Below are 27,830 nucleotides of genomic sequence, written 5' to 3'. Positions count from 1 at the left end.
GGCAGAACCAAGATTCCCGCGCAGGCCTTCCCAGGCACAACACACCATATCACGCAATCATTTGACACTGGTATTTACTGCGTACCTGACAGGGGCAAGATGCTTGGGAGGACACAGAAGATGATCCCCACAATTAAAATTTTATTGGGGGCCTATTATATATCAGGGGCTGGGGGACACAAAGACATGGCCTTCCTTTAAAGGGTATGTGTGTGTACACACACACATACGCACACACGCATATGTGTATACACACACGTATCCCTGCAAATATGTAAGTGTGCATGCAAATATATGCTATTTGCATACGCAGTATATGTAAACGTCATGTATATTTACAAATATCTTATACGCATAAATTCCTTCAAACCACCCCTAAGCAATACAGGGGAGCCTAATAATTAAAACAGTTAATAAATGCAACAGGAACCTGGAGAGAACAGGATTCACCAGAGGCAAAGAGGTTCCACGAGGGAGGCAGAAGCTGAGGGGGAATCGGAAAAATCCAAAACTTCCAGTAAAAATGGAAGGAACAAAGGCAACCAGAGAGGCAGGAACGATGTGTAACAAAGCACGGAAGCAGAACTGTGCAGGCTCGGGGAATAATCTGTAGGGAAGTCTGACCGGCCTAAGGTTTTCTTCCCCTTGTTTATTTTTTTGAAAATTTATACCTCTGCTTTTAACTGTTTCATATTCTGCCGCTATCCGTCACGTTTTATTTGAAGAAAATGTTCCACTGCAATAAAAAAATATATATATTTTTTGAAAAGCACTGCTCGCGTTCAATCTTGTCATCCCACAGATGGGAAGCTGGAACTGCCCACGGTCCCAGAGCTAGGTAGGGGTGAGCTGGGGCTGGACCACAGGTGTCTGAGCTGCCCAGGAGCTGTCCAGGACCCTCTCACGTCCCACAGGGTGTGATGGGGGAGCAGAGAGAAGGCAGGCTGCTACAGAGCCTGACCGCCAAGGGGCTTGGGCCTTGGGGCCATGGCCGGTGAAACAAGGGGTCTCGGGGTCCCTCTTAGGAACACATGCCTCTGATGACGTAACCAGACACGTTCGGGGCCTCTGCCCTGGGGTCTCCTCTCCTGCTGGAGAAGCTGCAGAGCTCTTTCTGCTCAGTCATGAGTTGTTTGTTGGTTTTTTTTCCTTCTTGGCCAATCCTCCTGGCAAACTTGGGTAATACAACAAGGCAGCAGTCCCCTCCCTGAAGCAACAGGGGCAGCCGGCTCCAACAGGGAGAAACTGGATCTAGGAGTCTGACTGGTCAACAGCTGACCTCCCTGTTCTGGCCTCTGGTGGCTCCTACATATCCCACTGGGGCCGTCTTCCCCAAAAAGTAACCGGCTCTGCAGGAGATGTGTTCAATTTCCGCCTCCACCTGGTATTAGCTGGCTGATCTCAGGAAAAAATACTATATAATCTGTGACTCAGTTTCCTCATCTGTCAAACAACAATGATCCCACAGAGTCACTGTAAGGTTTCAACAAGTTCATAAATAGAAAACGCTTAGAATAGCACCTGGAACACAGTAAACACTTGATAAGTATTGCTATTACTATTTTTTGTTTATTTGTACGTAAGGCTCACAGAGTTTCTGGTCTCTGAGGGGCTGAGCCAGACTAGGCTGGCAGCGAAGGGAACCTGCTCTGTGTTGGAGTAAACAGTGGTGCCAGATCACACAGGCATAAGCCTGAAGGGATCCAAAGCTTCTTTTGGGGTCTTGGGTTCCTTTCCAGTATCTGAGAGAGAGCTGGAGGCAGGCAGCACGATGCTTCACGCTTCTCAGCTCTGCCAGGCAAACCCTGGTACTCAGAAGCAGGTGAGGACTCGGGCGTCTCCTGCCTCACACTCTCTGCCGGGGTTCCTGCACTGGGGGACAGCATCTGACTGGTTCCCTGTGCAGAGGATTCACATTCCACAGGCTTGGATCCTTCATTTACATCCTGTGGGAATGCTCCAGGCCTTTTCCTTGAGATAAATAGCTTCTAGGCAGCCGGATTTTTTTTGGGGGGGGGGATTATCTGGATATTATCTTTAAAAGCCATTTCTGAATATTTCCTTAAGATCTGGGGCCAACCCTGTGGGTGTACATAAGAATTTACCAAACTGCTTTTTCAGAAGGGGTATGTGTGAGCGTACAGACTTCTGCCGGGCCCCAGGGTAGCGCGTGGGCAGCTTGGCATTTGTGGAGAGGCTTCCCAGAGTGAGATGGTGGCAGATGTGCCATCCACTTGCTCGGTCTCCAGTCCAACATCTCCCCGGGTTCTGCGGGCAGGAAAGTCTTGAAGACTCAGGTGAAGTCTAGGAGTAGTCCAGGCTCACCTCCTCCATTTGAGATCATAGCCTTTTTATCTGTATATCCCAGCACCTAGCGCCGGGCATGCCTCTCAGCTGGGGCTCAGTGGATACTGGTTACATGGAATGGAGGCTCTGATTCTCTACCACCCAACTCAGACACAGCCACACTCATCTTTGGGCCAACTGTGTCTGTGACATGCAACTGAATCTTTGCAACCACCGGTGTCCGTGACAGAATATTCTACTATATTCACAGGGCAGTGGGGTTGTCCTGGGGATTCTCTGGTGTCCAGTAACTATGTTGCGTTACTTTCGATGTAGATTACTCAAGCTTCCCAACTGCCATCTCTTAAACATCTTTAAAATGGAGGAAATAATAGAAGTGCCAAGCGTGTGTCCCACGTTCCCCTGCAAATCCTCTGCCTCGCTGATCTGCTCTCCTTGTCGTCCCCTTGCACACCCCCATCCTTTCCCCGAGCTCTTTCCCTCGCTGCTTCCTCCACTTGTGTCCTCCTCTTTCCTCTTTACAGCACAGAGCCCCAACCATACTCCAGGGCCACATGTAAGTTCGAGACTTCCATGAGGCCTGAGGATGAGAATCTTTCTGTGTTGCTTCACACCTGTTGCTAGGGCTGGTAACTCAGCATGTAAAAGCTCTCCGGCTGTTGCAGGTGTGTTTTCCCTGGTGGCACATTCTGGCCTGTACCACCACCCCACTCGATAGAAAGTTCTTTCCAAAATGGCATCAGACAGAGCCGAGTTCAAGTGTTGGTTCCATCACTGTTTGCCAATTCCAGCATTCCTTCCTCAACCTCATCCTCTTGACTTGGATGTTGCTTAGCAGCACCCTCTTCTTAAAACTACTATCCTGTTTTTAAGTACATGACCCTGAGACCACCTGTCCTGCATCTTTCTCAATGATGCTCCCACCTGCCCTGAGCCCAGGCACCTGCTTCTGTGGCTCAGCCCCCATGTCCTGGGAATAGCTTCACACCGCCGGCTTCATCTCTCCTCTCCCCTTTAGAGCTGAGTTATCCTAGAACACCTGTTCGACAGTCCACTTGAGTATCCCACTGTCACCTCATATTCAACATAACTAAAATCCATTCAATAATTCCTAGTTGAGCACCTATAAAGCCAGGACCTGTTCTGGTCATTGATCAGAATACCATATAAAAGTTCATGCACTGATGAATGCATGGGTACCTAAAATGGGGTATACCCATATAACGGAACCTTATTCAGCTTCTACAAGGAAGGGAATTCTGATACGTGCTACATCATGGATAAACCTGAAGACATTATGTCAAGTGAAAGAAGCCAGTCACAAAAAGGACAAGAGTGTGGGATTCCACTTACATGAGTCCACTGCATCATCAGATTCCTAGAGACAGAATCTGTCTCTAGCTGCAGGGGCTGGGGAGAGGGGGCGTGGGGAGTTATTGTTAGTGGGTAAAGAGTTTCAGCTTCGCAGGATGAAAACAGCTCTGTATATGGACAGTGATGGTGACTGCACAACAGCGTGAATGCACTTAATGCCCCTGGGCTATACACTTAAATATGGTGAAGATAGTAGATCTGGGCGCACCTGGGTGGCTCAAGTGGGTTAAGCGTCTGCCATCGGCTCAGGTCATGATCCCGGGGTCCTGGGATCGAGTCCCACATCGGGCTCCCTGCTCGGCGGGGAGTCTGCTTCTCCCTCTCCCTCTGCCCCTCCCCCCACTCACACTCTCTCTCGCTTCTTCTCTGTCTCAAGTAAATAAATAAAAAAATCTTTAAAAATTAAAAAAAAAGATGGTAAATCTATGTTATGTGTATTTGTCACAATGAAAGAAGTCCTTGCCCTCTTGGCAGCTCTCCATATAGGATGCTTCAGTAAAAAATGAGAAAGACTGTCCTCATGGAACTTATATTCTGGAGTCAAGATGGCGGTCATCACACAAGCGGCTTCCTTCCCCAAATCCCGCCACTTGCGCTGCCCCTTGGGTGCGTCCTGCAGTCACTCGATTCCCCCTTCTTCCCCATAGCTCATCATCCTCCCCATCACCCTTCTTTAAGGCTCTCACCTTTCCTTCCCCCTTCCCAGTATCACCACTTCCATCACCTCTTAATTTCTGAGGAAGCAGAAACACGGCAGCGCCTGGGTCCAGGGCAGGCCCTACCACCGGCTCCCAGCAACCTCGCACTTTGAAGCGTCCATTTCCTCGCCTGTTAAACAAAGAGCTGGACACGGCCTTCAGGAAGGCTGCTGCTGGCTCCGGCAGAGGAGCAGCCTCGGGGTCACCCTGCCCTGAGGTCTGGAGTATTCCTCGCAGGCACTCCACCCACCACAGTCTGAGAAGAAAGGCCTCATTCAGGAGAACCCAGACCGAGAGGTGACTCCCTGCAAGCGCTCCCTGGCTCTCTTTCCTACCAGCCTGAACTTGTGCTGCTTGCAACCTTGTGACTCTGGATTACCTGACCTTGCGCCCTGCCAGCCCTGCCCCGCTGCTGGGACCTCTTCTGACCTTGCGGCCTGTCACTGGGACAGCCTCAGCCTGCTGACACTGGGCCCTGTTTCTGCTTCCACACACTGGGCTGTCCTGTGGCCGTAACAACCAGGGTGCTGCTAGCCAGGCTCTGGATCCTCCCTCGGCCATGACCACAGCCCCCCGTGATGTGCCTGCCTTGGCCCTGGGCCCTGCAGTGTCCTTTGAGTCCATCCCCTTTACGAAGCAGAGTTTACAGTCTGTCTGTGACTGAGTCATTCACTCCACAAATGCCCACTGCAATGTCTACACCGCAAGAAGCAGTGCTCTAGGCAAGACATACAGCAGGATGGAACACTACTTCTCGTACCAGCAGATCCACCGCCAGGATAAACTTCCCCACTCAACGAAGACTTGGGCTCGCCACTGTCGAACTCTTTCACTCAACGAGTATTTACTGAGCATTTATTATGTGCCAGGCACAGTTCCAGACATGCTAATAAAACACCGATTTTAGGAAGTGCAACTTTCTAAGTAGAGCAATGGTTATGGAGCATGATCTCTGCAGTTGGAATCTTGGTTCTGTGACCCTCAGGAATGACAAAACCTCTCTGAGCCTGCGTCCTCACTTGAAAATGGGGGTAAGAGTAGTAACTAACAGAGAAGCGTGTCTAAGGAATGAGATAGCCCATGCAAAATGCTTAGATTTTGTGTACATACAAGGCACCTGGATATCACGGTTTTCGTTTTTAGGGGACCCCAAGGTGCCAGCACCTAAGCATGCCAAGAACTTCAAGAGTCCCCATCCCATTCTACACAACCAGTACTCCAACAGCACCTTTGAAGGTGAGTACTGACAGAACAAAGCTGCAAGCCCAGCATCACGAACAAAGAATAAAAGATCCCTGCACAAAGTACTACATATAATCCCAATGCTTTCACACGGGCTAACCTTGGGGAATATCACTAAAGATATGGACCCCAAAAGCTACTGAAGGGAGAAAATATCTACAATACAAATACCCAACGATATATGAAGAGCTTCCTACAAACCAATGAGAAAAAGACAGGCAACCCAATAGAAAAAGGGCAAAAGACCTGAACAGTCCCTTCCCAAGAGGATATCCGAAGGGCCAGTATCGTGAAAATGCAAATGCATAACAGAGTACAACACTACTTCATGCCCACCAGAGTGAGTACGATGGAACAGGGAGAGCGTACCAGATACTGACAAAGACATGGAGCAGCCAGAACCTTCCTATGTTGCTAGTGGGAATATAATTGCTACAACCACTTTGGCGCGATCTACTAAAACTATGATCCAGCAGTTCTTCTCCTAGGTGTATATCCACACAGTCCAAACATCATCAACCATACAGTGATAATAAATTGTGGTCTATTAATAACATGGAATACTACACAGCCAGTAGGATGGAAAGCACCAAGAGCATACGATGTGGATGAATGTCACAAACAAAATGACGGGTGAAAGAAGCCAGACACAAAAGAGAAGGTCCATTTATATAAAGCTGAAAAGCAGGCCAAACTGATCAGTAAATTTTAGTAGTCAAAATAGTGTTTATCCTGAGAAGGGAAGTTAGTAACTGGAAAGAAGCACAAGACATTTTTCAGTGGGGGGCTCTTATAATATTCTATTTCTTTGCTTGACCTGGATGTTGGTTATAGGCTATAAATACTTTATGCTAAGGTGTTAGGACTGTGTTTGCTTTTCTGGATGTATGTTATGTATCAAGCAAAAATATACTAAAAAAAATAGCTAATGAGAAAAGATTTTTAAAAAACCCCAAACCCTAGGAAAAATGAACTTTTATCCAAATGGGTTGTTGCTCTGGCACCAATAGATTTTTGGGTCTACTCTCTCTGATCACGAAACATAAAAGACACACAAACATTTCTGATCACTTTCCCACTGCCATTTAATAAATGGCAGAGAGGTTACTCTACCAAACTTCAAAAGCCTTATAAAATTAACATGTTTTCAAAACTCTAAATTAATTCATCAAGCTTTATGTTCTGTGAGATGGAGTTTGAAATGTATTTGGGTTTTATAGATCCATGTTGAAAGATGGAGTAATTTTTATGAGAAATAAGGTTTTTTAATGTGACAGAAGTGGTCGGGGCCAGGGCGCAGGGAGTGAGTACTGAGACTGAGGACACAACACAGCTCCAAATCAGCAACCCAGGGCTGAAATTCCCAATGGCTGCTGGGCAACTGAAGTCACTCTGGGCCTGGAAGCCAGGGACTCCAAGCAGAAGCCAAGGATCCCCAAACAAGCGCAGGATCGTGAAGCAAGATGGCAGCTAAGCTGGAAGGAGGCTCAGCATACTGTTAGATGACTATACGCTACCAAGAAGTTATGAAAGGGGGTGATGGGCACTTCCTGACCCAGGGCAGGAAATAGTGGCTGGGTGTGGGCAGCCTTGGGTACGTAAGGAAGTGACTTCAGCTGATCATGGAATAAGAGGATATGACCCTGGGTGTGCTCAGACCTGTGGCTGGGATGAGCCAGCCGGGCTTACCCAGGGGTTCTTTCTTTATGGGGTATGACTTTTTAAATATACACTCACTCATTTGTTCATTGCATTCAGATGTTTACCATCACTGAACAGGACTTTGGAGGTTTTTGATTTCGACTGCCCTAGCTGCCTGCTAAGCGAACAGTAATCTAGAACCTGGGGTTCTTGACCCCACAGTTATCATCTTGGTCCTGTACAAGAGAATAAGGGAAGCAGTGAATCCAACTCTAAGAACATCAGGATCTGCCTTATAATCCATCTCCCAGCCAATTCCAACCAAGGGAGACAGCAAACTCTCAGTGAAAACACAAAACAGGTAACCCCAACATCATTTGTATTTACTCCCCTAAGTAGAATTACCTTCCTGTTTGGCTTGGGCTCATCCAAAAATATATTGGTCTCACCAGAGCATATGGAAATTGAGCGCATGTATCAGTAGACAGAGAAACAACACTGAGAAGTGACCTGGGGGCGAGGTCGTCAAATGCACCCAGGGGACTCCCTGTGCATCTCCCATGCCTCCCGGCTTCCCTTGGCTTCTGCCCTGTCCCCATTCTCACCGTCTCTTCTCCCCCTAAACTGTAAAGCTCCACTCACACCTTCACCGCTAAAGAGTCAGGTAGGAAAGTCACATGGGAAGAACCTTGAAGCTTGTCCTGAAATGTAAAAAGCCAGTGTATTCTAGAATGCGCACACAGCCACCCCCGCCCCCCACCACCCTATAGAGTAAGCTAAGGTCCTCACTTTGGGAGACTTCTCATTTCCCTGTTCTGGCCTTAGAGCAGCCTTGCCGACGGCAGGAGAAGGGTGCTGGCAGATGAGAGATGTGCCCGGCTGCTGAGGTTATCTGGCAACAGGTTGGATGTTTTATCTTGTAAGCAACATCATGTTCTCCAGGGCAATAAATATGTTTCCTGCATTTAAGAGAACTTAGCAAGCACAACTCAGTTCTGCAAGGCAGGCGAGACCCCGTCATTCCACATGATGTTTGCTCGGAAGGGCTTCCCTACTGAACTGAAAATTCATCTCAAAGGTATCAGCATCTAAATACGCCAACACCACAGCTGAATTAGGTGCACCGGGGACACAGCTGCATTGAGTCACCGACATGACCGATGTAGGATACACATGTGCTTAAATGGTGGACTTCTACGAGAACTTGTGCCATATAAGGTTTAAGCAACTCCCAGGAAACCTCCTGAACACAATTCATATAAGACACTGTAAATGCTAAGGAGAGAGGAACTTGGAAGACAAAGGAAGAAGGCAATGGCCAGACAGCTCTTGGTCTCAAGTCATTTCTTTCTCTCCTTCCTTCCTCCCTCTCTTTCCTTCCCCTTCCTTCCTTAATTCCTTAATCTTTTCTTTCTTTCTTTCTTTCTTTCTTTCTTTCTTTCTTTCTTTCTTTCTTTCTTTCTTTCTCTCTCTTTCTTTCTTTCCTTTCTTTCTTTCTTTCCTTTCTCTCTCTCTCTCTCCCTCCCTCCCTCCCTCCTTTCCTTCCTTCCTTTCAGTAGGCTCCATACCTAGCATGGAACCCAACAAAGAGCCCAAACCCATGACCCAGAGATCAAGACCTGAGCTGAGATCAAGAGACGCCCAACCGACTGAGCCACCCAGGTGCCCCTCAAGTCATTTATAATAGGAGCAGGGATCTAGAAAAGATGACCTCTCAGAGCCATTTCTGTAAGACCCTCTATGAGGGTTTCTCAACCTCAGCACTATGAACGTTTTGGACTGGAGAATTCTTTGTTGTGGGGAGGGCTGCCCTGTGCCCTGTATGATATTTTAGCAGTATCCCTGGCCTCTATCCACTAGACACAAACAACACCCCTCCTGCTCCTCCATTGTGATGATCAAAAATGTCTCTAGACTTTCCAAAAGTCCCCTGGGGAAATTCCCCTGGAGGAGAACCACTGCTTTAGACTAATAACAAATCATGTCATATAGACAAGACCCCAGCCCCGGCCAAAATGTAAGTGTCCGCTTTGGAAAGGGCGGAGAAAACGCAGCCTGGTCATTAATCTCCCAAGGCATTAATTAAGGCAACAGAGGCTCCCCCAGGCAAGCCGCCACCATGAGATCTGAGAAGTGGGAGCAAGAGGTCCAGGAGGGGAAGATGACCTGTCACCAGCAGACCTCCACTCTCCAATTTCACAAAACCCACCTCCTTCCAGATATGGTCCACATCAGAGCAGAATATGAAGCAACCAAAGAAATCCTCAATGACTGAAGAGTCTCGCAGCTCTCCCCACCCACTTACCCTGTCACTCCACATAATTCACTTCAAGCGGAGGGAACAGACCTCTCAGTCTCTTAAAACCTTGTTCAGCTGACCATCCCAGCTCCTCTCTTTGCTCCACTCAATGATCTTGACCAAAAGGTGTCCTAAGATGCCAGATGCCCTAAGAGAAATCCACCAAAGCTCATGTCTGCTCTCCAGGGCCTTGAGAATTAAGGCTGGCAACACAGCCAAGAGACATGGAAGAATTTGCAGGCCAAGGCTAATGTACTGAAGTGAGAATTCCAAACACGTGAGGGAGAGTGGGAGGAACCGAATCCCCAGGGGCAGTGGGGGTGGAGCCAAGCCTCCCAGGGGCAGAGGCTGGGAGATCCTGCAGGACAGCCTGACAAGCTTCCAGGCTTTAGAAACGGAAAGATCCTGTGTAACCACAGACTTGCCCAAGCAGAGACGACGCTGGCTGCGTTGCTGACTATAAATCCAGTCCACTCGGGCCTGAGTTTGGCTCACTACAGGCCGGCCCCCCACCAGCCACAGTTTTGCTAAATTTAGTGCTGTTCCCAGCCACCCAAAGGACTCTGCTCCTCGTGTCCGTTTCAGGTTCACCCAGGGACAGGCAGAGAGGAGAGGGACTTGTCGAGAAGAGATCTGCCCTCGAGTGACCCTCGCCCTTCCCCGCTGAAGTCAAGGGCCCAGGGGAGCAGAAGACGTGAGAAACCACACTTGGAGGTCTCCAGGGCTCTGAAAGCGTCTCTGCCCCAAGATGGCCCTCCGAGGGAAGAGGGGCAGCGACCCCGGGAAAACGCCCCTCCCTCTACCCACTCCAGCCCACCCAGGTTTCACTCGTAGGGGTCCCAGATGCTGTAGGGCGTGAGGGGTCCTGCTCCCTCAGACACGAGGCTGGAGGCACGCTCTGTGCAATGGTGGGTGAGCCGCAGACGGGCCCGGGGCGAAGGCCCTACTGCCTTGGAGATACCAATGTACTCCATCAAATAGTCACAGTCCCTAACTAAAACTCAGAGGTTAACCTCGTGGTTTCTAAACCTGGCGGCACACTGGAATCACCTGGGAAGCTTCAAAAACTACTGATGCCTGAGTCCCAGCCCCAGAGACTGTGATGTAATTGGTCTAAGGTGTAATGTAATTGGCCCGGGCTTTGGGAATTTCCAAAGATCCCCCAGTGATCCCATGCTCAGACAAGTTCAGGAAGCAGCAGGTTAAGAGCATGGGCTTCTGCCCTCGGGTTGCCCCGGCTGGACTCCTGACCCAATCGATGCCTTGCCATGTGACCGTGGCAAGCTATTCAACCTTTCTTCGCCTCAGTGCCATCAACTGTAAAGTGCACATAATAACACGTGACACCTAATCACTGTGGTTCTATGCCGACTTCATGAGAAAACCTGTGGAAAAGCATCCGGAACAGTGGTATGCAGCGAGGGCTCAATGAAAGTTAGGAATCATTATTCTTGTTATTATCATGATAAAGAGAAAAAAAGAGAAAGAACCCAAGAGCTGTCTCTATGTTGTCCAAAGAGTAAGGCTCTCTAGGCCTGAAACTGGGACTATTTCCAGAAGGGGGGGCTCCACAGCCACTGCACGTAGGAGGAGGACCACCCACTCTCCCTGCCTGTCCACGCCATTCCTCCTACCTTCGATGTCCTCCCTTCTCCTATCCTTCTCAATCCCACCACTCAGGGCCCAGCTCTGACCACCCTGGGGCTCTGTCCCTTCTCAGGTCTCCAACAGTACCTCCCCCACGCCGGTTACTTTGGAACTTGATTATTTGCTCCCCTGAACAGCTGCTAGCCAAACAGGTATCTGCCTTTGGGATGAATGAACATTTTAATATGTCCTAGTCTGGTCTCAAAAAGACAACGAACAATCTGGGGGCGGCCCCAATTCTCATGTTTCTGTGTGTCCCCAACAGCCCCTAGCACCACACTGGGCACACAGCTCTTGATTAATAAACATCTGTGGAATGAAAACAGATGTTGACCCAGCAGAACTAACTGCACATTGGCAGGGATCCAGGCTCAGTACCCAGGGGAAGCAAGGCCAGCACCCAAAACCCATGGAATTCGAGGCTCTCCACTCCATCATTAAAAAGACATACCGTCACCCCATTCCATCCCAGGTGACCCCACCCACCCACTCCCAGGGCCTGTGTAAGTGCCCATAGCAAAAGGAATATCGGGCACATGACTCTGCTTTCCCAGGACCCTGCTTTCCTGGTCCTCGACAAGTCTGCACGCCTGGGTTGCTCCTGCCATGAAGCCACAGACCCCCGTGATTCCTTAAAGACAACAACAGCCAGGCAAAGCCCAGCCCTGCCCCATGGAAGTCAAGAGAGCTGGCCACCCAACGGGCTGTAAGCCTCTTACAGATTAAAGGTCCTAATTTAAACCTCTATTTGAGGTACGACAAGTGGGTCAGCGCTCTGCAGGCTGGTGGGCACAGCTGGTGGAAAGAGAGGCAGCTAGCATCCGGGAAGGACTCCTCCCCTTTGGGGAAAGATGGAGGCAGAGGATCACAAATCTAAGGGGAATCATTGAGTGGGGCTGGCTCATTCCCTTGCACCAGAATCTCCCCCAGATCGTGTGAACTCTGACATCCCTACCCAATGAGTCTGAGAAACGGAGAGCAACAGGGCAAAATACTAAGTTGGGATGGCTTTCTCTCTGCCCTAACCTTGGTGTGGATATAGCTAATAAAGCCAAGAGACAGAGAAGAGGCACGGGGCAGAACATGCTGCTCTCCAGGGAATCATATCTGGTGAAACAGACGGGAAGGGGACCCCTGCTCCCACCCCCCGGGGAGGTTTCCCTGCCCCCCCCCCATGCTGCAGCAGAACACCGGGCACAGGGAAGCGGGGGCAGGAGTGGGGAAGCAGCTACAGACAGCCTGGATCACGCTGTGAGAGCCTGACTCTGCTGCTCTTTAAAAAAAAAAAAAAAAAGCCCTCTCACCACATCTGCCTCCATAGAGATGGCCTCTGGGGAGGCGGCTGGAACCCACTGTCTACACCAAGAGCCAAGAAATCCTTCCGAGACAGTTTCTCGAACTTTTTGGACCCTGACTCACAGTAAGAAATAAAGTTTACAAGGTGACCCTGTGCACACCCATACATGTATACTTTGTGTACGAGAGATATGTATGTAGGCATCTAAAACGAAATAAATATATGTAAATATAAAATACATAAAACTGAAGCAAACCTTCATGAAATCATACTCATCTTCACCACACACCACGCAGTCTAATATTTTCTATTATGTTCTTTTTTTAAAAAAAATGTTGGTCTCAATCCATTAAATTGATTTCACCCCCCATTAAGGTGTCTGGACTTGCAGTCCGAATGCATCTGCAGGGAAAACAGGAGGGGCTCTTCTCCTTGAAAAAAACCTTTAAAGCTCACTCACAGACTAAGCTCACAAAGCAAAATCCCACTGAGTACACGAGTGGGAAGCCTCAGCAGAGGGGAGAAAGAGGCTGCATCAAGCACACGCTGCTCCCATGGGTTTCCGAGCCTGCTCCCTGCTCTGCTCCGGGGGCAGGAGCTCAAGGGCGCTCCTCTTCCATGTCCAGTGGTGCCTTCCGGTGCTGGCCCGCGGGGAGCATGGCCGCACGCAGGGCTGATCTTCAATCGACCTCCTTCACTGGGAGGAAGCATTGCCTCACCGCGCCTCCATGGGATGAACTTCGTAGGACACACACAGGCAGGAAAGTCAACAGTGCGCTGCCCACACTGGGTTTTTCAAATCTCCAAATGTCCTATCTGTATATGAGGTAGACTACAAACTCCTGGCAGACAGGAAGTCTGGTCAATTTATTTTTCAACTGAAGGTACACAGATACTCTTTCTTCATAAGAATTTTTTTTATGACAACGGGAACAAAACAAGCTAATTTTAAACTACCTTCAGCCCCAGCTTTCTGCTTTTTGAAGCAGCCCGAGAAATCTCGCCACCTCCAGGCAGCTCCCTCTGATGGATCAGGACGGCTAAGGAGCTCCTCGATCGCTGTACCAAGGTAACATGAAACTCTAATGACTCCTTTCCACAATCACTGTTCCCCAAAAATGCAAACACCGCCTCTCTAAATCTGTAATTACTGCTTGGCCGGGTGTCTGAGTTGGAAACCACGTCACAGAAAAAAGTTAGCATAAGCATCCCATATTCTAAATTAGTAAGTTTTAAAGGTTCATTTTTTTTTCCAAGGTAAACTTTTTTGTCCCATGCTAAATGGAACAAACACTGGATTTCCCCATTTCTGTCTGTACACAAAGACCCCTCCCCTCTTCTCCATGGCTTCCCCGAGCTCGTCAAGGTCACTACTGTACCTGCCACCTATCAGAGCCCTTAAAAGCTGGAACGCCTCCATACACACTCATCGGAGTCAATTCCCAAAGAATCCAAGGGAAAAACAAGTGTCTTGTATCCATTATGAGCTCTCAGTAAGCACGGACAGCTCCCCTGGCTAACAGCATGCTCTTAGAACTTGGGATCTGGGAGTCCTCCGATGGTAAGTGCCAGATCATGTGCTGTTGCGATTTTTTTCCCTTTGGGGAAAGAGACTATAGTTTCTATGCTATTCCTAATGAGCACTGGTGCAAACGAGGTTAAGAACCACCACAATCAAATTCTTAGAAAGTTGGTCAAGGCTTTCCCAAGACTGCCCTTAATTCTGCAATATATAGCCCCGTCTCTTGCCACATACACCCCTCAGAGCACATCAACTACTTTCTCCCAAGAAGTCATTTCTTCCTTCACCCCTGGGCCTTTGCATTGCACCTCTGGGTGAAGGCCTATTCCTTCAACACCCAGTTATTGACAAATAGGTAATTACGGAGCGCCTGACGGGGACCAGCACTGTGCTAGCCTCTGAGGATTCAGCTGTGAACAAGATGGACAAGATCTTCTTGCTCGTGTTCCAAGAGCTCTCCTCCACTTCCCAACAGCCCCTTGGCTCCTGTAACCCCTTCTTCTACTCCATTCACATCCCTTTTAAGCTTTGTCTTGTATTTCAGTATTTCAGTATCCACTAACCTCTAGCTCCTCGAAGACAAGAGACCACGTCCCATTCACACTGGCATATTCCTTCCTTTCCCATCCCCACCCCACTCCATCTTTCACCCAAGAGGCCCTGTACAAATGTGTGTCAATGAACAGATGCTGATGGATCAGTTAGCTTTCTAAGTAGCAAAGAGTGGCCCACTGGGGGACAAGCTTTGCGCATTGACGCACGGTTCGGGGAACATGGGAGGTAGTTTCCATGGCAGAATGTACACCAGGACCTCTGTTCTTGACACAGTCTGCAACTCTCGTTCCAGCCACGCATCTTTTAAATGGTGCTTCCAGTCACAGCAGTGAGAAATCAACTCCCGGTGTCCACATCCAGGGGACACACCTCCTAGACCGTCAATATGGATAAAAAGCATACTTGCACAAACATTTTCAGCATACAGGTGAGCGGATGGAAGACATAGCTTGAGTGTTGGCTACTCAAGCTACCTTGGCCATCTCTTCCAGCAACCTCTGCCAGCTCACTCCCAGAGCAGCAGCTGAGCACAAGCATCTACTCCACAGCATGGGGGGGGGGGGGGCTTAAGCAGCTTCCATCTTTCCTGTCGGATCCAGAGGAGGCATAGAGACTCACCAAGCCTCAACACTGCAATGCCTTTTTCCCTGATGCCACCCATGCCTTCCATACTGCTAAAGAAATGGCTCTAGCAGCTACCAAAGAAATCTGGCTGCCAGGCTTTGTTGTCCAACAAAGGTCCTGAGGTCAGAGAATAGATCTACCCCCCCAACTCTGTTCAGCCAATAGGTACTGGCGCAACCCAGACCTGTTAGATACTAGGAGCAACAGAAAAGAGAAGACCCAACCCTTAACTGGATTAAAGTGAGAGAGACGAGGTTACTATAAAAGCACCAACTAGAGCCATCACCTTGGACGCGGCATGTACGAGATCCACCGGGGTGAAGAAGAAATTAGTAGGATGTCTGTATTTATTTTTATTTGAAAACAAGCAAGTAAATCTTATTATTACTCCACATGTGAGACACTGCTGCGACTCCTTCCATTTGCGTCCAGTGGTCACTGTCACTTAGGTGCAGGGGGCATCCCGTACCTGAGCAGGAGATCCAGCACACCCACGAGAACGGTCGGCGACACCCCCGTCATCTGTGTACTTTAGTACAGTTTGCAAGTACCCAGCAAATCTCAGGGTACCATCTTCCCTACAACTGATAGCCCTCTGTAATGATCTGACCATACTGACTCCGATTATTCATGGCAGACTTCCTAAACGAGGTGCTGAACTTCAAGAGGAATTACGCATTTTTTTTTTTAAAGCAGAAAACATCATTGTTCTAAAATCTGCTGACCTCTTCTGCAGTGAGTGCCTGTCGGTAGAATGCTACTTGATGAATATTTTTAAACAGATATTTAATCTGTCCCTTCAAGGTAAAGGTGACATCTAAAAAATGGGTAAGAAAGCCTTTACTTTTTGAAAGAGACTTATGTCACAGCAAGAGCATGTTAAAAAACAGGCATTTGGAAATCATTTCCACCATCATGTGACGATGTTGCCACATTCAATATGAGGACATCATCTCTAAAATGTCGTATCTGGGCACGCACTTAAAACAGAATGTTCAAACGTGGTTTAAAATCTCCCGAGGAAATGAATGAAATGCAGTGTTTTGGGGGTCTTGAATCCATTTATATTATAAATTGAACCCATAATCCCCTCTTTATAAAGAGATCTCTTTCAAAATACCCTGACTTGAACTAGACCTTCAAACTGCTACATGGCAAGAACATGACACCACACAATAAAGCGCATTCAATGGGATGGTTCTTAACTAAAAGAGAATCGTTCTTAATAATTCATCCCATTTAATTCTTCAACGAACATCTACGTATCTTGCAGGTGCCAAGCACTGTTCCATACTCTGGAAATACAGCAGGGAACAAAAGTGAGAGAAACCCCTGCTCTCATGGAGCTCACGGTCCAGCAGGGAGAGAGGGAAGATATATACGAAGTAAGAGAAATACACAGTATGTTAAGTGGGTGATGGTGCTAAGGAGAACCAATGCCGCAAGGGAAGGGATGCAGGAGATGCCAGAAACGCGTGGGGGTGGAGTGGGCCACTGCAAAGGTACTATCCCGGCACAGACCCAAAGGAAGTAAGAGTCCGCTACGGGGCTATCTGGCAAAAAGCGTTCCAAACACAGGGAATAGGACCTAAAAGAGGAAATCCCTAGTTCATATTGGAGGAGCAGCAAAAAGGCCAATATGGCTAGAACGAAGGGAAAGGAGGAAGAGTCGCAGGAGAGAAAAACACAGAAGTCAAGCGGGACCTGATCACAGAGGCGTGCATTTCCAACAGGGAGCCACGAGCCCCAGGAGGCTCTGGGAGCAAGATGCGTATAGCGAACCCAAACTGAGATGTGCTATGGGGCAGGGTTTGAAAAACCCTGCAATATGCATCAGAAAGTAAAGTATTTTTGACATACTGGATTAATGAATTATTAAGATTAATTTTACCTGTTTCTTTTTCCTTTCTCAATTTAGCTACCAGAAAAATGTGAAAACTACATATGTGGCTCTCATGTGTAACTCATGTTGTATTTCCGGTGGACAGCGTTTCAAAGTTACAGGGTCCTGTAGACTGCACTAAGAACCATGACTTTCAATGAGGGAGAAAATAAGCTGCTGCAGGGTTTTGAACCTGGCTTCTTTATCGCGGGATCCTTCTGCCTACCGTGAGGGTTACATCGTCTGCAAGGGGCCAAGGAGAAACAGGTGATAAATGATGGTGGCTTGGACAAGGGTGATGACAGTGAAAGTAGTTCTAACGAGTCATATTCTATATATATTTGCAGGTAGAGTCAACAAGATTTGCTGATGAACTGAAAGAAAAATGAAAGAGAAAGAGAGAAGTCAAGCATGACCATAGGTATTTTGCATGAGCCACTGGAAGGATGGCATTCCCATAACCAAGATGGAAGACTGCAGAAGAATATATTTGCGTGGGAAAAACAGGAGTTCAGTTTTGGGCATGTTTAGTGTGAAATGCCTATTAATATCCAAGTTAAAATGTTAAGTAGGCAGATGGATACACAGGTCTGTACTTCAGGAGAGGGGCTGGGCTTCAGACAAATAATTGTGGGCCATCAGCATATAGGTTTTCAACTTTTCGTTATGGAAAATTTTAAACATAAACCAGAGAGAACACTATAATAAACCCCTAGGTACCCATCACCCAGCTCCAACTGTCATCCACTCACGGTCAATCTTCGTTTCTCTCCCAGGGTTTCTTTGAAGCAAATTCTAGACATCTTTCATATAGATGCTACTGAAAGCCATGGGCTGGGAGAGGGTCAGAGAGAGAAAGAGAGAAGATGGAGAGGAGGGGGCCCATGTTTCAAGGTCAGGGAGAGGAGCTGCTGCAAAGGAACAGACAACGGGGCAGGCGGGAAACCAGAAACATGTGTCCTGGAAGCCAAGCGAAGAAAGAGCTTCAAAGAAAAGGGTTCGGCCGGTGGTGCCAAACTGCCAGAGCCACTGGGATGAAGGCTAAGAAGTGATGGTTAGATTTGGAAACATGGTGGTCATGGCTGGCTTGGTCGAGAGCACTTCCCCCCCCCGCCCAGACAGGTGGGGACAAGCCTGCCCAGAGAGAGTCAAGAGAGGAAGTGCAGATTTGGGGAACTGAAGACCCTCGGGGGGACAGAGAAAGGGGCCGAAGCTGGAAGAGCTGGGGGGGGGTGGTCAAAGAAGATTGTAAGCTGAGAGAAACCACAGCACACGGAAGCGATCCAGTAGAGAGAAGGCAAAACTAGTGATGTCAGAAGGAGAGGGAATAATGGAGCGCCAATGTCCTGAGTGTGAGAGGGGGTGGAAGCGGAGTGCCAGGAAGACAGGCTGCCCTCAATCTGGACCATGAATGGTTCACGCCGGAGGGGGGCAGAGAGTACACTGCACCACAGATGCTTTTAATTCTTTTCATTTTGTGTATTATACTGTATATAATGTATCAGCATAACATGCTGTATAGAAATTATACATACACACACACACACACACACAGGGATCTGCTCAAAAATTTTAACCAACACAGCTACCTGATCAAAACAAAGACCACTTAATTTGAAGAAAATAAAACATATCCTCAAACTCTAACCTATGAATACTCCAATGACAGAAGATAAATATCACAGCACATTGAATATATTTTATATTATTATCTTAAATATATAATAAAACATGGTGCAAGAATACTAGTCTTTATATCTGGGAATACATTTACTTTATTTTTTTAAAAGATTTTATTTATTTATTTGACAGAGAAAGAGAGACAGCGAGAGCAGGAACACAAGCAGGGGGAGTGGGAGAGGGAGAAGCAGGCTTCCCTCGGAGCAGGGAGCCCGATGAGGGGCTCGATCCCAGGACTCTGGGATCATGACCTGAGCTGAAGGCAGACGCTTAACGACTGAGCCACCCAGGCGCCCCTACATTTACTTTATTAATGGAGATTTTTTTAAAGGCTCAGATACTAATCCACAAACTGCAATAAATCTGCATCTGAACCGCAAATGGAAAAAAAATACAAAACTCATAGACTCTTCTCAGAGTGTCACGGGGTCCAAACGTAAGTCTGATTATTTATTTACACAGAGAAATGCAAGTGAGTTAATAGTTTCATTAGCAAGCCAGACCTGAACTCTACCATCGGATTCTGGTGCGGAGGCAGCCTGGCTAGCCAATTGCCTATTGCACAGCAAAGAAGAGCAAATGGAGAAAGTGGGCATAGCGAGGCAGGTAACCTAATCAGAACAGACAAAAGGCCCCAAGCAACCTGACATCCACAACATCACTGAAACAGCCAACTTGCCCAAAGAACATCTTTGCACCACTTGGTGTTTGCTGAGCCCTTCAACATTTCAGAGCACCTTCCAGATGTTTCATTCAGCCTCTCCATCATCTGCCAGGGAAGAAGGGTCTCTCCATTTTAACTTGCTTAGCTATAGAGACTCAAGGCCAAAAGTGTAAAATGGATCTATGCCAAGTCAGTCGGGAACACTGCTAGACTCCCAATCCCATGGCTCGGAAAGGGGCCCGTCACAGGGGCCACACCCCACCTCCTAGATGGTTCTAGAGGCACCTTTTGTCAACCACATAAATGACAGCACAGGAACATGAATGCCAAGCCCTAGAACACAGCAGAGCAGATGGCCCAAAGTGACTGACAGTCGCCCAACTCGGCTGGGGTGAACACGTGGGGGAAAGAGACAACAGGCAGACAGACCCAAACCACTGTGTCATGGTTAGACTGTGAGCTCCACAGGGACCAGGGCACCTGCATGACTTTTCACAGCTGCATGCCCAGCACCCGGCACAGAGCATGCTCTCCAGAAATACTTACTGAAGGAAGGAATAAATGACCAGTTCCATTAAACCACAAAGACAAGAGCAATAATGAAGTACGGTCAGGAATCACAAAATGGTTCAACAGAACTCAGGAAAGCTGTTGATGGCAGCTGAAGGGAGACAGAGTGGGGCAGCTAAGTCAATCTAAAAGGCAGAACCGCAAAACATAAATTCTTTTAAGCATGTCCATAATCTTTATTCACAGACAACGTGAGATTAAGCATCAACTCAATGAGATGTGTGGATCTTGTTTGGAACCAGATTTTTGTTAAAAAATGGAGACCAGCAGGGAAACGTAAACACTGGCCAGGTAGGTGACTGGGGAGATTTAGGGATGATACAACCACGGCGTTATGCTTTAAGAGATCCGTAGTGGAGAATTTACGGATGAAATAGGGTGTCTGGGATTCGCAGTAACAAAATGGAAGAGAGGAGTAAGGAACAGGTGGGTGGGGTACAGATGAAATGAGAGGGGCCACATGTGGATTACAGGCTGAAGCTGTGATGAGAACATGGAATCTTCTTCTACTAACTCTATCTTCACACACATACGAACATTTCCGTAGTAAGAACGCTGCAGAGTAACCGTGATCTCAAACGGTCGCTCATTTCCTCCCACTTGCCCCACCGCAGGGGGGTCGTGCCTGCACGCGGTTGTTTTTGAGACCCGTGGAGCAGCGCTGACACTGGTCTTCTCTGTCACTTCCATCACCTTCCTCTGGGACTCACCTGCTTCAGCTCTGCTTTCACCCCGGGGGCCTGGAGACTCCACCATGCTTTCTCTCCCACTGGTTGCTACTCCCCCTGCCCCGTCTTACCTTCCTGCCACCAGCTGCTTCTCCTGCCCCCCTGCCAAGCCCTCTGTTTCCTTCAACGAGGTGGGCTGCCGCTGACCTGCCTCCTCGCGCCAGATCATTCTCCTCCTAACTCGTGGTCCCCTGATGCCCAAGGATCCCCATGCCCACGGGGCATTACCTCTTCTCTACCCTCTTTCCCTCACATCACCACAATGCCCAGGGACGTCCCATCTTCCCCTGAATTGGCCACACTTGCTGCCGTGAGCTCCCCTCTTCCTCCACTTGCCTAGTGGATCCCTCCAGCACACTTCCAGGATGCACCAGATCCAGACGTGTCAACCAATTAAACATGTGCGCGCATGTGCCCAGCAAATACCCCGCACCACGCTGACAGCAATGAACGGGACAGACACAGATCTGCTCTCGGGAAGCTTGGGTTCTATTGCAGATCATATGATAATGGGTTCAACTGTCCGTACGCCTTCCTGGCCACGCTGTGAATCCCGTGTTTTCCTTGGCAGCCTCTGAACTTCACCCAGTGCCCTACGCGTAACACACCCTTAATCAATATCCGGTAAACAAATATTTCCCCAGGTCAGTGCGCTTGTGTCAACACCAGGTCAAGCCCAGGTAGGACGAGGTCACCCTAAGTTCTACAAATGAAAGGTATTCAGAGGACTTTTAAGAAGGACCCTTTTTTTTTCTTTTTGGGGGGGGATGAGAACAGTCAGAGAGGCAGCCTCTGGGGAAAATGTGTGTAGGGAGGTGCGAAGTAAGACTCCTAGAGCCAGGCTCACCATTACCAGCTAAAAGCAGCCCTGAGTATGGTTAGCTTCTGTCTCCTTTGCTATTCTGGGTTGTCTGCTCCCTCCTCCCACTGCCGTCCTCCTCCCTTCCAGCTGCAATGGGAATAAGCCTCAGTCACCCTCACCCCTAATGCGGTTCCCAGAACGTGGTTTCTTCTTGCCACCAAAGTGCCTCACTTCCTATCCCAGCCTTGACCAGCCGGGACACAAGTGCTGTCCTGTAGGAGGGATGGGGCGGGGGGCGGGGGGTGGCTTCTCCTCTTCCTAACCAGGAGTTTTCATGATGACTCTGGCATGAGGACCAGGTCCAAAGGGCAGAAGCCTGGACACAGGAGGAGACTGTAAAGTTGGCCACAAGAATCCGGACCCAAGCCAACACAGACGCAAACCCCGCAAGCTCCAAGCTGGAGAGCCTTGTTCTGACAGGGTGGATGAGTGCCAGGTTCAGGCAGACAAACGCAGCTTGGTGGCAGGCTCTCGGCAAATGCATCTCCAGGGGCCCTGGCACTAAAAGGGGGCAGTGAGGCTGGAAATGACAAAGCAAAGATATCAAGGGAAATACACTGCAGGATTTGGTAGAACTAACCAGCCTCTCCTTCTCCTTATGGGGTTTGAGTTGGTCCATTTTGCTCTGCGCGGCCTAGGAAATCAGAATGAGATGAGAGGGAGCATCGGCTGTCACAGTGAGGCCACAACCCATCCCTGCGGAGGAATTCAGGTCACCAGGCTCAAAGACATGGGGTGGAGAGGGGGCACCTCCAGGCTCTAGGGAAAGGGCTGGAAATGAAAGGGATCTCCCAGACCCAAGACGGCTATCTTTGGGCTGACTCCAATGCTCTCCTATTTCAACTGCCACATTATCCTCTCATGGGATAACAAAGGAAGGCCCAATGCAGAATCTTCAAGAACCTTAGGAATCTGACGTGGCTACAGTAAGCATCCCCAGTGGAGATCTAAGCACTTTGCTGGTCTATGGCGCACTTTTTCCTCAAGGGCAGGACAGTAAGTACCTCAGGCTTATGGATGAGAGTCTTTGTTGCAATTACTCAGCTACACCAATGCAGGAGGAAGGCAGCCATAAACCATACAGAAACAATGAGCATGTCTGGGTTCCAATAAAACTTTATTTACAAAAGCAGGCGTCTGACCTATGGGTTGCAGTTTGCCAATTCCTGGTCACTGGGAAAATCTACTCTTCCAGTGTTTCCAAATTCCCAAGAGGAATAGGGGCCACACTCCCTCTGACGGGCTCCCACCCACTCTGGAGACAGGGGCCTACTCTGGAGACCAGGCCTCCACCCTGCTACTCCCTCCCACAAAGTACCGAAGAAATCTGCGTGGCTTGTTCAAAAAGCCTGGCCCGCACCAGAAACCCCGACAAAGTTGGATAAAGCTTTGGATGTCAAATCCGAAGCCTTTAGAGATGGAAGAAACCAGACCTCTTCGACTAGGCAATAAGGCCTAGAGAGTGCCTCGCCTAAGATCATACGGCTGGCAAAGGCCTCCTGACCCTCTGTCCAGTACTCTTACTTCTCTAGAGTGATGACTGGGAAGGAACCAGAACAAACAGCTTTCCTGGGGGGAGGCTAAAGACCTATGGCTCACCTCTCTAGCAGGTACATCTTGGGGCCTCTCAGTAATCTCTAAGTGAATGGTACAGCAAAGGGCAAGGAGAAAGCTTGGAGAAGTATCTGTATCTATCTTTCCAGGACATGTCTTCTTGGACATAGTTACTAGGGAGAAGGAAACTTAAACAGAAACCTGAACTTCAAAAAGGGGTGTGGTTTGGTAGCAGACGTGTGTGTTCTTTAGCAGAAACGGGTCCAGCAGTCTGGGCGGGTGCTGGGATCATAAACAAGTACAAGACATACAGCCTCACCAAATCTAGGCCGATGCTCTGGGTCCTGAGCTCTCTCTCTCTCAGTATACGCTCTTAGCAACCTAGCGCCTTCGAGACTTTGTAATACAATTTCCTACAAGTCTCGTCCCAGAATTGACTTCCATTGCAAATTCTGCCTGACCAGAAACATTTCTATCTGGACACCCTGCCGTGATCTTGAAGGCAGTAGGTCTGAAATAAAATCAAACACAATGCCCCTCAAGAGGTCTGAATCCTGATGTTTCTGTCAATCACTAAGACCCAAAATCTTCACCCCTCCCCTCCCCATGTCCTATCTATTAGCCAAAGGGGCTCTCTGAACTACTCTTCCTCTGCATTCCTACAGGCTCCATCCTAATCCATCACCTCTAGTCTGGAATACCGCCAGTCTCCTGCCTGAGGCCCCAGATTCCAGGCTTGTAACAAAGCCAGGCTGATCTTCCCCTATATACCTACCTTCCTCCCATCTACTACAATCTCTTCAAGGTCAAGGCCCAGTCCTGTCTTCCCAGCTCCCAGAACCTTACTCAACACGGTAGGTATGCCATATCTGCTGCATAAATGAACCCTAGCTTTCATCGGGAGCCGGGGCAACAAAAGAAGCCTTGAGGCCTTCTCTACTACAGGAAGCCTATGCTGCCAGACTCTGCAGGCCCTCTCCAACCCTTTCCACCCCCAGCTCCCACCACCCCAGAAACAAGTGCCATCTAGCTGATCAATGCCTGACCCTCCTCGTGCGCCAGTCATTCCTGCAACCACATCTCTGCCCACGCTCTGCTCGCCCTGCCCTGCCATGACGTCCGTGCCCTCCCCTCCTCCATCCACTCCAACTCCTGCGCAACTGCCAAGCCCTGGGGGAGATAAAGGATGCAGGAAGGGGCAAGATGATTAAAAAACTGGGGAACGGGGGCCCTGATGGGGATACACTGGGGTCTCTGATCCCTGGAGCCACCAACCTCCCAATGGGTCGCAGGCGATTAGAGAAGGAATAGGCAGGAGGAGGAGCCAGATTTTTCCACTGAACGAAAGGCATGATTTTCATCACTGCTTCTGTTGCCCTGGTAACCAGGGACAGCCCAGTGGAGAGTACAGTAAAAGAACACCATGTTTATCTTTGCTGTCTGATCCACTTCCCTGTACACCCTTCCCTGACCATCCTCTAGCTCCGAGGCCTGCTCCAAATGTCTCCTAATGCCACCACCATCCTTCTAGTCACTTCTGATCAAAACCTCGAAGCAGAGTTAATTTCCGCCCCTCTCCCTCCAACCCTATATACCACGTATTCTTCCACTACGACATTCTAGGGGTCATCTCATCACGCCCATCTGCCATGCAGGGGGTCCCAGGAACAAACGCGGGCCTCAAAACACGAGGCTGGCATCCACTCCACCAGACAGTTCACTGGGCAAGGGGGCCTAGGGAAGCAGGAAGGTGAGGAGGCCACCCAGTCAACTCCTCTTTCTTAACCCCAGACAGCTGGTGTGGATGGGCCCCTGTTCTCCCATCCTCCCTCCTAGGCCCGGGATCAGGAGGAGGAGCCAGGTTGAGGACAGGGGAGAAGGTCCACCCGCAAGCTTCCACAGATCCTGCCTCCCACAGGGACACAGTGTCGGCATGACCTGAGAACAGAGACACAGCGCTCGCCCTGGGAGATTATATAAGCGTTATATAACATGGTGGCACCGATAAGCACATAGACGCAGTTGGTGAGGGCCAGGCCAGGGGTGGAACCAAACCCAAGGGGCTGGAGGTAAAGGCCTTTCCCCACCAATGCCAAAGCAGCACCAGGCCCCGGCTGCCCCAGCCCTGTCTATACCTGCTCCTTCCACCCCAGAGGACACAGAGAGAGAGACTTGCCTGGCTCTGCATTCTTCTTCCCACGCTGGGCCACAGGGAGGGGCTGCAGCACCATCACCACCCTGGCCCATGGCGGCCTCTGTCCACAGCAGGGAGCAGCAAGGGGGCCAGGGTCCCGGGAGGGCCTGGGAGCCAGCAGCCCCCTCCTCTCTGTCCTTGCACCAGAATGTGTGTGTTTGGAGAACAAGTGCTGCAGCGGCTCCAGGATTGGTTGGCCCAGCCGTCCCTCTGCTCTGTCATTTGCAGTTCCTCTAAAAAAAAAAAAAAAACAAAACAAACCGAAAGGGAAAGAAAAAAGAAATAAGCACATTTGGCAAATGCCAAATCCCAAATTTTGGTCCGTAGCTCTAAACAAAGCTGGAAGGAGGGGGTCCTAAGGACATGACCCTATTTCCCTACAGACCCCACCTCCCACCACCTATGAACTTGAGCTGTAGGCCTGGAGACTCCCCCTCACCTCCAGCCCCCGCCCCCAACCCCTATCTCTGGAGCTGACTCTGTTGCTGAAGCTTCTTTAGCCCTGGGCTTTCTCACACAGCCCCCCCACCCCACCCCTCAGCGTCCCCTCCCCAGCCCTACAGCCTCTGCAGAATGCTCAGAGTATGCGGCTCCGGATATGCACGCGGGAGCCAGGCGGCCGGCTAGGGGCAGTTCGGGGCAGTTCTGGGCCAGGTCTTCATCAGACTCCTCCACCCTCGCCACCCCTACCACTTTATTAATTTTGGGGGTGGGGGGACTGATCAGAGAAGAGAGAGAGCCCAGTGGCATCTGCAGCCTGCCCTCTCCCGAGCCATGCCTCTGGCCTTCCCGCCGCCTCCTCCACACGCACCTCCGCGCCCCCTGAGGAAGGGGGGAGAAAGAAATACGCATTAATATCACGAGCCTCCGCGCACCAGCCCTCGCCCCCTCAACCACCTGTCTCTGCGCTCTCCCTCCCCCACTGCCTTCCTCAACTCCGGGCGCCCCCTCTGCAGCAAAGGGGCACCACGCCCACTGCGGAGCGGAGAAATGCAAGGTGGGAGTGGGCAGGGGCTGCCGCGCCGGGGCCAGGGGGCTGCTCTGCCATCTCCCCCACCCGGCTAGCCCTGGCCTCAGAGCCCGGGGGCCGCCCGGAGCCGCTCCCGGCCACGATCCGCTCCCACCCACGCGGCCAGGGCAGCTGCACCCGGAGGCCGCACCGCAGCGCGGGTGGGGCGCGAGCGGAGGGCGGACGAGCCCCCCGTCATCGCCCCCAGCGCCCGCCTCCCCCCACCCCCCGCCCCGGGGCCCTCGGGGAGCGTCCGCAGGCCCGGCCCGCGGTGCCCCCCTCCACCTACGCCCGACACCCCGCCAGGGCCCCGCTCTCACCTCCGGCGGCCTCCTCCCTCCCGGGGGACCGCGCAGCCCACCTCGCAGCCCCCGAGCGCCCCGCGAGAGGCGCGCGATGCGCAGCCGCTGCGGACCCCGGTTCCGCCGCGGCCGCTTCCCGGGAGTGTGAGCTCAGCCCGCCCGCCCGCGCGCCCGCGCTTCCCACGCTCGGTGCCCCGCGCCGCGCCACCCAGCGGCCGCGGAGGGCACGGCACGCTCGCGTCCGGGAAAATCTGCCGCAGCCCTGCCGACCCAGTGGGAAATTCCCAGAATTTGACCGAAGCCTTGCTGTGGGGCGCAGGACCTGACGGGCCGACTGACCGTTTCCAGATTTGGGGCAGAAGGGCTCCCCTCCCACCCTATCTCCAAAGGCGCTTCAGAGTTTTTGCTTGATTCCCGGATTTTCCCCCCTGCTCCTCTGACCTTGCCTCCTTTATTTCTCCCAGGGCAGTGGAGACTGTGGTGCAGGTGGTGACTACTCTTGTAGAGAGGGGGTGGGGGGTCAGGGTGGGCAAAGGGCAGGAAGCTCATGAGGCTAGCATTCCAAGACCTCCTTGGGCCTATCGAGAAAGATCCCAGGTATGCACCGGTCAATTCCCAACGGAGCTTGTCTAACACACAGACACACACAGACACACACACATGTGCGCGCGCACGCGCGCGCGCGCCTCCAGCCCACCTGTAAATTCTAATTCGGGAGAATTGGAGTGCTGTTTGCTAACCTTTTCTCAGATCCAGACCCTTCTGAGAATTGGAGGAGAGCCGTGGGCCCTTTCTCCGGTAAAGTCCACGTGCATTCATAAACACAATTTTGCATAGTTGGGCATTCTCAGACTTCTCAAAGCGCCATGGACCCCAGTTTAAGAACTGTGTCTGCAGATACCCTAAGACAGGAGGAGGCTGAGCAGGTGATTACCTGTACCCGCTGCCATCTTTAATCATGGTGTTCCCTCCTTCAGAAGATCTCCTTTGTACCCCAAGCTCACACTTCTGCCTGTAGAAATTACATCTTTCCTGTAAGACCCACCCAGAGGCCTCTTCCTTCTGACTTTCCCATTCAGAAGTGCCATCTGCAACCTGGGTTTTCTGGGAGCTTGTTCTTTATGCCATTTATGGCTATTAACACTATACACATGGAACTGTAATTATTTTTGGTTGGTT

The 27,830-nt window shown here is 50.2% G+C and overlaps 1 protein-coding gene and 1 long non-coding RNA gene across 2 annotated transcripts in view; one reads left to right on the top strand and one right to left on the bottom strand.

Annotated features, from left to right (window-relative positions):
• Positions 1 to 27,830, top strand: part of CR2 (complement C3d receptor 2) — a 436,172-nt gene that overhangs the window by 152,685 nt on the left and 255,657 nt on the right. The window lies entirely within an intron of this gene.
• LOC145722322 (uncharacterized) lies at positions 773 to 26,834 on the bottom strand. Its single transcript, XR_014146490.1, has 2 exons — positions 26,670 to 26,834; positions 773 to 25,573 (listed from the first exon to the last, which is right to left on the bottom strand). It is a non-coding gene; the product is annotated as an uncharacterized LOC145722322 (long non-coding RNA).

The sequence above is a fragment of the Leptonychotes weddellii genome, chromosome 6 (genome assembly GCF_054177405.1).
Source record: "Leptonychotes weddellii isolate Sample4059 chromosome 6, ASM5417740v2, whole genome shotgun sequence".
NCBI classification, from domain to species: Eukaryota; Metazoa; Chordata; class Mammalia; order Carnivora; family Phocidae; genus Leptonychotes; species Leptonychotes weddellii.
Note: the sequence above shows the minus strand (reverse complement) of the source record. Positions and strands in the feature narration are given on the sequence as shown.